The sequence below is a fragment of the Emydura macquarii genome, unplaced genomic scaffold (assembly GCF_026122565.2).
Source record: "Emydura macquarii macquarii isolate MOO-44397 ecotype Brisbane River unplaced genomic scaffold, CSIRO-AGI_Emac_v2 contig_691, whole genome shotgun sequence".
NCBI lineage: Eukaryota > Metazoa > Chordata > Testudines > Chelidae > Emydura > Emydura macquarii.
This window is the reverse complement of record NW_027130828.1, coordinates 2523730-2531064: the sequence shown is the minus strand read 5'-3', so window position 1 is coordinate 2531064 and position 7335 is coordinate 2523730. Positions and strand designations below refer to the sequence as shown.

The 7335-nt window shown below is 47.4% G+C and overlaps 1 protein-coding gene across 1 annotated transcript in view; it reads left to right on the top strand.

Annotated features, from left to right (window-relative positions):
- The first annotated feature begins 217 nt into the window (after window positions 1-217).
- The window catches only part of ADGRD2 (adhesion G protein-coupled receptor D2), a 53430-nt gene continuing 46312 nt past the window's right edge, over window positions 218-7335 (top strand). The window contains exons 1-4 of the mRNA XM_067541709.1: window positions 218-300; window positions 4456-4505; window positions 5515-5674; window positions 6314-6438. The gene's annotated coding sequence lies outside the window, so the exon portion shown is untranslated. The remainder of the gene's footprint in view (window positions 301-4455; window positions 4506-5514; window positions 5675-6313; window positions 6439-7335) is intronic.

Sequence of the window (7335 nt, the reverse complement as noted above, 5' to 3'; positions counted from 1 at the left end):
GTGTCTAATACTTCAACAGGTCTGGCTTCGGTTTTCCCCTTTATTCCCCAATGTGACTTTTGCAGAGGAAAATGCTACTTATTGACACGTGTTTGCCTTTCAGAACAGAGGGCACATCATGCAGCACTTTCTGTTCCTTCCAAGTTTTTGAATTTTAGCTGTGTCATATTGAGCTTTCAAATGTTGTATCAAATGCTTGCCCTCTCCTCCGCAGGGATCCTGTGATGGCAATGGAGGTGGCCTCTTTTATGGGATGACTGGAACCTGGGAAGCTTTTGTGAAACCTCCATCACCAAACAGGTACAGGCAAACAGGGGGAGTACCACAGACTTCGTGCTTCACTCTGTAGTGAGACCTAGCCACGTTTACTGTCTATATTAAACTAAAATGAAAGGGGCACATCAAACTCGCCTGAATGATGTGGCTCTTCTAGGTACAAGTAATGTAGGGTGACTGAAATTGAAAAGATAATAGGAAAAAAATTTTCTTTATTTTAGTTCATTTTAGCATTTGACAGCACTTGTGTAGCCAATTTCACTCCTTTCCTGTCTTGCTGGCCACTTCCCTCCCCCCTCCCCTTGCTGAAAAGACTCTTGTGAACATCAGCAGGGGAGCAGAAAAACTCTTAATGTAGAAGACTTCTTTTGAAGTTCACGACATGGTGATTGAAGAAGGCGCTATCAGAAATGGAATCCTTCGTAAGTTAGTCCCGAACTGGAGGCACTGCTGGAATGAATCCACTTGCTACTGGCCAAAATAATAGAAATTGACCTCATCAGTCTTTTCTCTACAAGGTTAATATCCCAACTGCAAATGCCTCGCCGGTGTCAGTAATCTCTTAATATATCAAAACTGGATGCTGATCGTCACCATCAATGCACCTTTTACTCTTGCATGTGCAGTAGTTGAGCTAGCTTGGCTGGTTCCACTTTCTGGTTTGCCTTCACTAACAGAACTGTTGGCTAGGCCTGTTTGACTTTGACTTTGGAACAAGTGGCCTGAAGGACAGGAGCAGAAGCTGTCTGATACTTGCTGATAATAATGGTATAAATATCTGGGGCTGCTCCAGCTTTCTCTTGTCTTGTCTTCTCCCCTTCAATGAGCACAAGAGTCCCTCTCATTTCCCAAAGGTGGCCAACAAGGCCACGCTGGGTTCTGGATCATGCTTCCCTGGGTTTGCTTACCTGATAGCCACTGCCTTCCTTGACCGTGACAGGGAGCTGAAGGGGAGGCATGGCTAGCTGTGACGGACTCCACCCTGGAGTCCTGTGCTGGGTCAGGCTCCCAGAAATGTACCACACTCCTCAGAGGGACTCTATGCATCCTCTCTGTCCCCGGAAGCTGGCAGTCCTTGCACTGTAAAACTAGTCACTGCAATATGCTGTGCAGAATCACCTGGCACATTGGGCCTGGTTGGCTGAAGCCCAGCATTTAGTTTTTAAACCAATCTGTGTCCCTTTAAGCCAGCCTTCACCAAGGGGAGCTATTTGTATCCCTGTCTGTAACCAAAGCTTGATGTCAAGGAAGCAAATGTCTGCCTTCCACAAATGGCAACAAACTCTAGCTACTTCGCTGGCCGTCATTAGCACTAATTGTTTATCTTCATGCAGATGAGTTTCCCACAAAGCCTTAGGGAATGCTTAGACCATGGCAGGAACTCCTCGCTGTTTCAGGACAGTCGTAAGATGCTGAGTTTCCTCCAGGCATTGGGTGATAAAGAGCAGCTGGTCTCAGCTTTTCAAACCGACCCAGACAAATGGCTCTGACCGAACTTCGTAGTGTGGGGCTTAGGACAAAAGCTGGAATGTTATAGCTGGGGCAAATGGAAGAGGTGGCTGATGATGGGATTTTCTGTTGTTGGTTCTTGGCTGGAAGAATTGGAACCCTTTTATGGAGGAGGGATTTCTACCTTCCCCCTATGTGTGGTCCAGTGCAGCAGAGAGAACCTGGAGAAGGAAACTTGTAGACCTGCCTGCCTTTAGGAACTTGATCAGCTTCTGTTGCTCACACTTACAGGCTAGAAGGAAAGGTCTGCCGAGTGCACTGCTGCTGGGGAAGTAGTAAGGAAGACATAGCAAACGTGGCCCCATCCATGTGGGGCTGGAGTCAAGGGACCACACGTAAACTCTGCTGCAGATAAACTGGTTTTTAGCCTGGCATCTCCTGGGTCAAACTCTGTTAGAAGCATTATTCTGAAAACCAGCCACTGAAGATGGCTGGAGGGCATGGCTGAGATCCCCGTGCCGACCAGGGCCCCATTACCACACTCACCATCGTACAACAGCCTCAAGGGACTGGCTTAGGCTAGTGGACACAGCTTTCAGAATCGGATGTAAAAGGGGGCCTGAGCTGTAAAACTGGGGAGAGGCATAAAATCCTGTTTTTTAAAGTGCAGGGAGTGCTCAGCTCTGGGCTGTGTCAGGGCCTGTCTAACTCTTGCACTGGCTAGCCCTGGATGGGCTTAGTAAGAATGCTAGCGAAATCCAGATTTAAACACTTTCCCAACTCTGGTCAAAAGCCAGTCTACATGGGGGAGAGAGGGGCAGGGGCGAGGGATAGGAATGCGAGGGAGGGACTTGGTGTGCATGGAGTGAAGGTGTAGGGAGGAGGAGTGCTGGGAATAGAGCCAAATGACCTGTCTGAGTGCTGGATGGATGGTAGACAGGAGTAGTCAGTGGCTTGAGAATAACTGAATAAGAAGAATGGCTACGGCTCCTATTTTTTCCTTTAAAAGTTCCTAGGTTACTCCAATTTGTTATAGACGATGGCACTAAATGCAAGCCTTGGCCAAGCTCCCTTGAAAGATTCTGTAATAGCAGCAGCTGGTGTCCTACTGCGCAGGAACACAATTGAGTCTGTTCCTGCAGACAATATACCTGTCACTGGAAACCATAAAACTGGCAATTAATGGAAGAGGCTATGTGTTGAGCTTTCAGTCTGGACAATAAGAAGGGTCTGGAAGAGCAAGATTAAGCCTGGCGTGTCTACAGGAGCTTGTTAAACCATCTCAGCAAGGTTTGCTTTAGGCATTCAAAAAAAATGGTCAAAGTTGACTCTTCAAATGAGCCTAGGACACAGGGATAGCATTGCAATAGAACCAGCAACCCTCTGAGTTTGAGCCTGGGAAAGGAAGGCATGTCTCCTCCTCAACTGAGCAGTACTGGAGCAGTCTGCTGGGTACAATGTGGCCCATGCAAAATTTACATCAGATGGGATTTGTATCGAATGTAATTTTGATTACAGTTCTTCCAACTACTGCCCTCAATCAGTGTCTAAATACAGCCTGCATCAATACTTAATTGTGTAAAATATTTCTACGGTGCTCTGAAAGTGTCTAGGGCTGACTACTCAGCATTTAAAGTGTGTCTGTGAGAGATTATTTTAAAAACAAAACACATTTACTAGAAGTAAATGCCTGGGGGAAGGTTTGGGAACTAGACCAGATAGCACATGGAATGTAGCATTTGCACCATTATTTGTTTTTAAAGTGTGCTGCCCCCTGCTGTAAGCGGATGGATGAACTCCAAAGTGAACCAGCGTACAAATCATCTTGCACGCCTCCTCCCTCCCGCCGCAAAAGGCACGATTTCCCGTGACCCACTTCTGGGCACTTAGCTCACCCTGGCTCCCAGAAAGGTCTCACGGCATGACTTGAAAGTTAACAAATGTCAGTCCCTGGTGAACCAGTGGGGGAAGCAGCTTCCACAGGCAAGTGTCTCACTAAAGCACCTTCCTGACATCTAAATTGGGCAGCAATTAGCTTGAGCAGTGTATCTGAGCTCCGCTGCCAGGGGCTTACACTAGAGTCGTGGAGGAGGATCTCTGAGGTACCTGGTAACTCGAACCATTTTAAGACTTTGTAGGTCTCAAGCTAGCAGCATCTGGCACTAGGCCCAGTTACCTTCTGGGTGTAAGTCACAAGCCTGAAGTTCTCCAGGTAAGAAATCTAGGAACCTCTTCTCTGCTCTTTGCACTGCCAAGAAATGGGGCTTAAATTCTTCTGAAGCTGGACTTGGCTCGTCTTTCTGCAAGTGGTGCAGAATCGCTCCTAATGGTTCTCCTAGGAAATGAAACTGTCAGGAAGGGCTGGGAAGAAGCTTACTTGAATCTTTCTTCATGCCGATTTAAAGCCCCATAGCCCAGGAGGTGGCCTCTTGAGCCACTGGATGTAATCTCATTACGTCTAAGAGAGGGAGGCGTCTGTGTCCTATCTAAGCTTGTAACCCTTGTAGAGTGGATTATTTTTCCTTAAGAAAACCACAGTGATACCTATAAGATACCTCTGTGTTACCTATTTTCTGTATTACTGCATCTGAAGAAGAGAGCTAAGTCTCTCGAAAGCTTATGTCTACAAATATTAAATTTGTTAGTCTTTAAAGTGCCACAGAACTCTCGTTGTCCACAATGATACGGGCAGCTTGGACAGCTAATCTCAAACTCCTTGTTTTCTGTCAGGCGCAGGAGTCCACTCAGCCGTCAGACATCAGGAAAGCTACTGGGGAAAGGTAAGTGGACCTGTTAATCCCACACCACTTCCATGGCTAATGATGCTTAAAATAAATAATCCACAGTATTAAACATAATGCTAAACTAGCCTGGTCCTGTTTTTTGCACTTGTCAAAATAGAGTTACGAAAGCATCCTAGTTTTATTAATCAGGAGACAGAGCTTTCTCAAACTGTTCCTTGATTCCTTCCCTAACAGAAGGGAAAGATTTATTTCCCATTAATAAAGATGGCACTAACCAGTAACCACAACTCTAACCCATGCTGCCCACAGGCTACACATGGAGTCTGTCACCCACTTTAAAATCTGAAGTGGGGGTAACAGTAGAAGTTGGACTTGGCTAGGCAAGGAGCACAGCTATATTTACTCCTTTCCCTCTCAGCTCTCTTCCCCATCACAGTCAAAGTCATTCTGAGGTTAGGATACTAAACTTGAAAAAGGCCAGCTCTAGTCCCTGCAATGTCTCTGGGATCACCCAGACTAATGGCGGTCCTATCACTGGCTGCCCTGTAATTTTGGGTGTCTTAATGCTGGGCTGCCATGGTTCAGCACTCTGATACCAGTAGCCAGCCTACAGGCATAAGGTCCCAGATGACTGGAAGGTAGCTAATGTGATGCCAATTTTTAAAAAAGGCTCCAGAGGCGATCCTGGCAATTACAGGTCGGTAAGCCTAACTTCAGAACTAGGCAAATTGGCTGAAACTATAGTAAAGAACAACATTATCAGACACATGTTGATGGACTGTTTTTTCTCACTTTTGCCTAACACCCCAGTGCCTCTGGACACTCCCATTCAAAACGCCAGTTGTGCCACTGCCTGCAAAAAGCTGATCAGTTCGGCAGTGGAGGCTTCTGGAAAGGAGGAGGAATCTGGCAGCCTCCTCTTAAAGATGCTGCTGGATCTGAAAGCAATACCTGGTCATTCCAGACCATGGAGTCCAACCCAGGCTTTTCTCTCCCTCTTAACATAGAATCCCCCTTCTTTCCTCTCTGCCCTTCCCACTGTCAGGTGACAGAAATATCCAGCCTCACAGCATCAAGCTGCAATGGACCAGCTAGCAGTCGTATCAGGCCTCCAAAAGCCTGTGCTCCTGGATCTGGCACTCTGAAGGGCCACCTGGAGGCTGAAGTGAAGAAGCTTGGTGGGAATGTTGCCTTCTTGCTGAACAGTAAGTCATTGTCCCCTTAGGGCTCCTGGGAAATGCTTGGCCATGGTGATGGAATGGCCATGTGTCTTCTAACCTTGTAAGGAGGGGAAGGAGGCTGTTGCTGAGGAGCCAGTGAAGGGGCAGGGCCTGGGCACTAAATTCTGCAGGGGCCACTGCATGAGAAGTCATCTTGCATTATATTTAACACTGAACCACGTGCTTCAAAGGAGACCTTGAATAGCAGCAAGGTGGCTGCAGAAATGCTGTCTTAATGCTGCCCACACTTCTCCCTTCGTGACTTTGTTCTACCCTTTTGGTAGTCAGGGGAGCTTGGTTCCAATGCACAGGTGGACCCTGCATGCTGTACATCTCTGCTGGAGCCTGTTCACCTCACTAGCTCTTGCCACCCCTTGGAGGTAGGCTGGATCCTGTGATAGAGCCTGCACTATTGTGCAGGGAGCCAGTGCTGTCTTAGGCAGGATGTCCAGAGCTTCAAAACCTCCATGAACTTCTGTACTCTGAATTCTCAGCCTGAGGACTGTGCAGGGGAAGGTTAAAGAGGTGACTAGCTGAAGTTGCCAGCTGTCCTTAGCTCTACCTCCCTTCTGGGAGCCCTTGATGCTGCTCTTTATTTGACCAGAGGGTTTCTTTAATTCCTAGGACCCACCTCCTCCTTGCCAGGAGATGACCTAAAGCACAAGACACCACCTCCATAGCACTGCCTGATCTGACTAGAACCAGTTCCACAGACTCCAGGACCTCTGCAGAGCACACAGAACCAGGCTGTAAGGCTGGTCCTGACTCGGAGCTGCTGATCTGCCAATCAGTCCATTTCTGGCATATTACTTAGTTTGAAGCATATTATAGCCCTAATCCTTGCTCTAGTTGTCTGCAGTGGTGAGACATAGTGGTGTGCTGCGTGCTGCTAAGAAATAATAATCTAACGAGTGTTGAAATGGGCTGGGGGAGGGAGATAAAGAAAAGTAGATACAGAAGGGGACACAGTTCCATTATTTATCTGGCAACACAAGCTTGCAAGAATGGCTCTGGCTATGAAAGACACGATCAGCTGGGCCTCTGATAATCTCATAACTGTCTGTCTGTAAAAGCCTTGCAATGCTGTGTGCATTGTCAAGATGCTTGTAATGAAATCAAAAGAAAGTCGACCTGCGTATGTGCTGACTGCCGTCTTGCCTCCCTTCTGCAAGGCTGTGAATGTGAAATTACATCCATGATCCTGGAATCCAAGGAGCAAATTGAGCAGTCAGTGACCACTGTTGCTAGCTGGTTTGGCCAGCTAATGGTTGCTGTGGGGCCGGAAGCCAATCTTGAACAAGCTGAGGTTAGGCTGAACCTTTGCTTGGGGGGAGGTGGGGGTGATTGTCCAGCTGGTCAATCAAAACATTGCTTCCACTGATCCTAATGCTGCCGTTCCCCACCGCCCCAATCTGTGTGGGGTCAGTTGATGAGGTCATCTTCTGTGGGTGATAGTTCAGAGCCTCCAATGCTCTCTAGTTGCTCCCTGGGATTGTGGGAACCTCCGTGGGAGCTGGGCATTGTACTGCTTGACAAACAGCTCACTGCACTACCAGAAAAAGCCTTCCACTTCCAAATATTTGCTAAACACTCTTGGAATACTGATGAACTCTCCTCTCAGAAAGTTGCTGTGCCACACATACTTA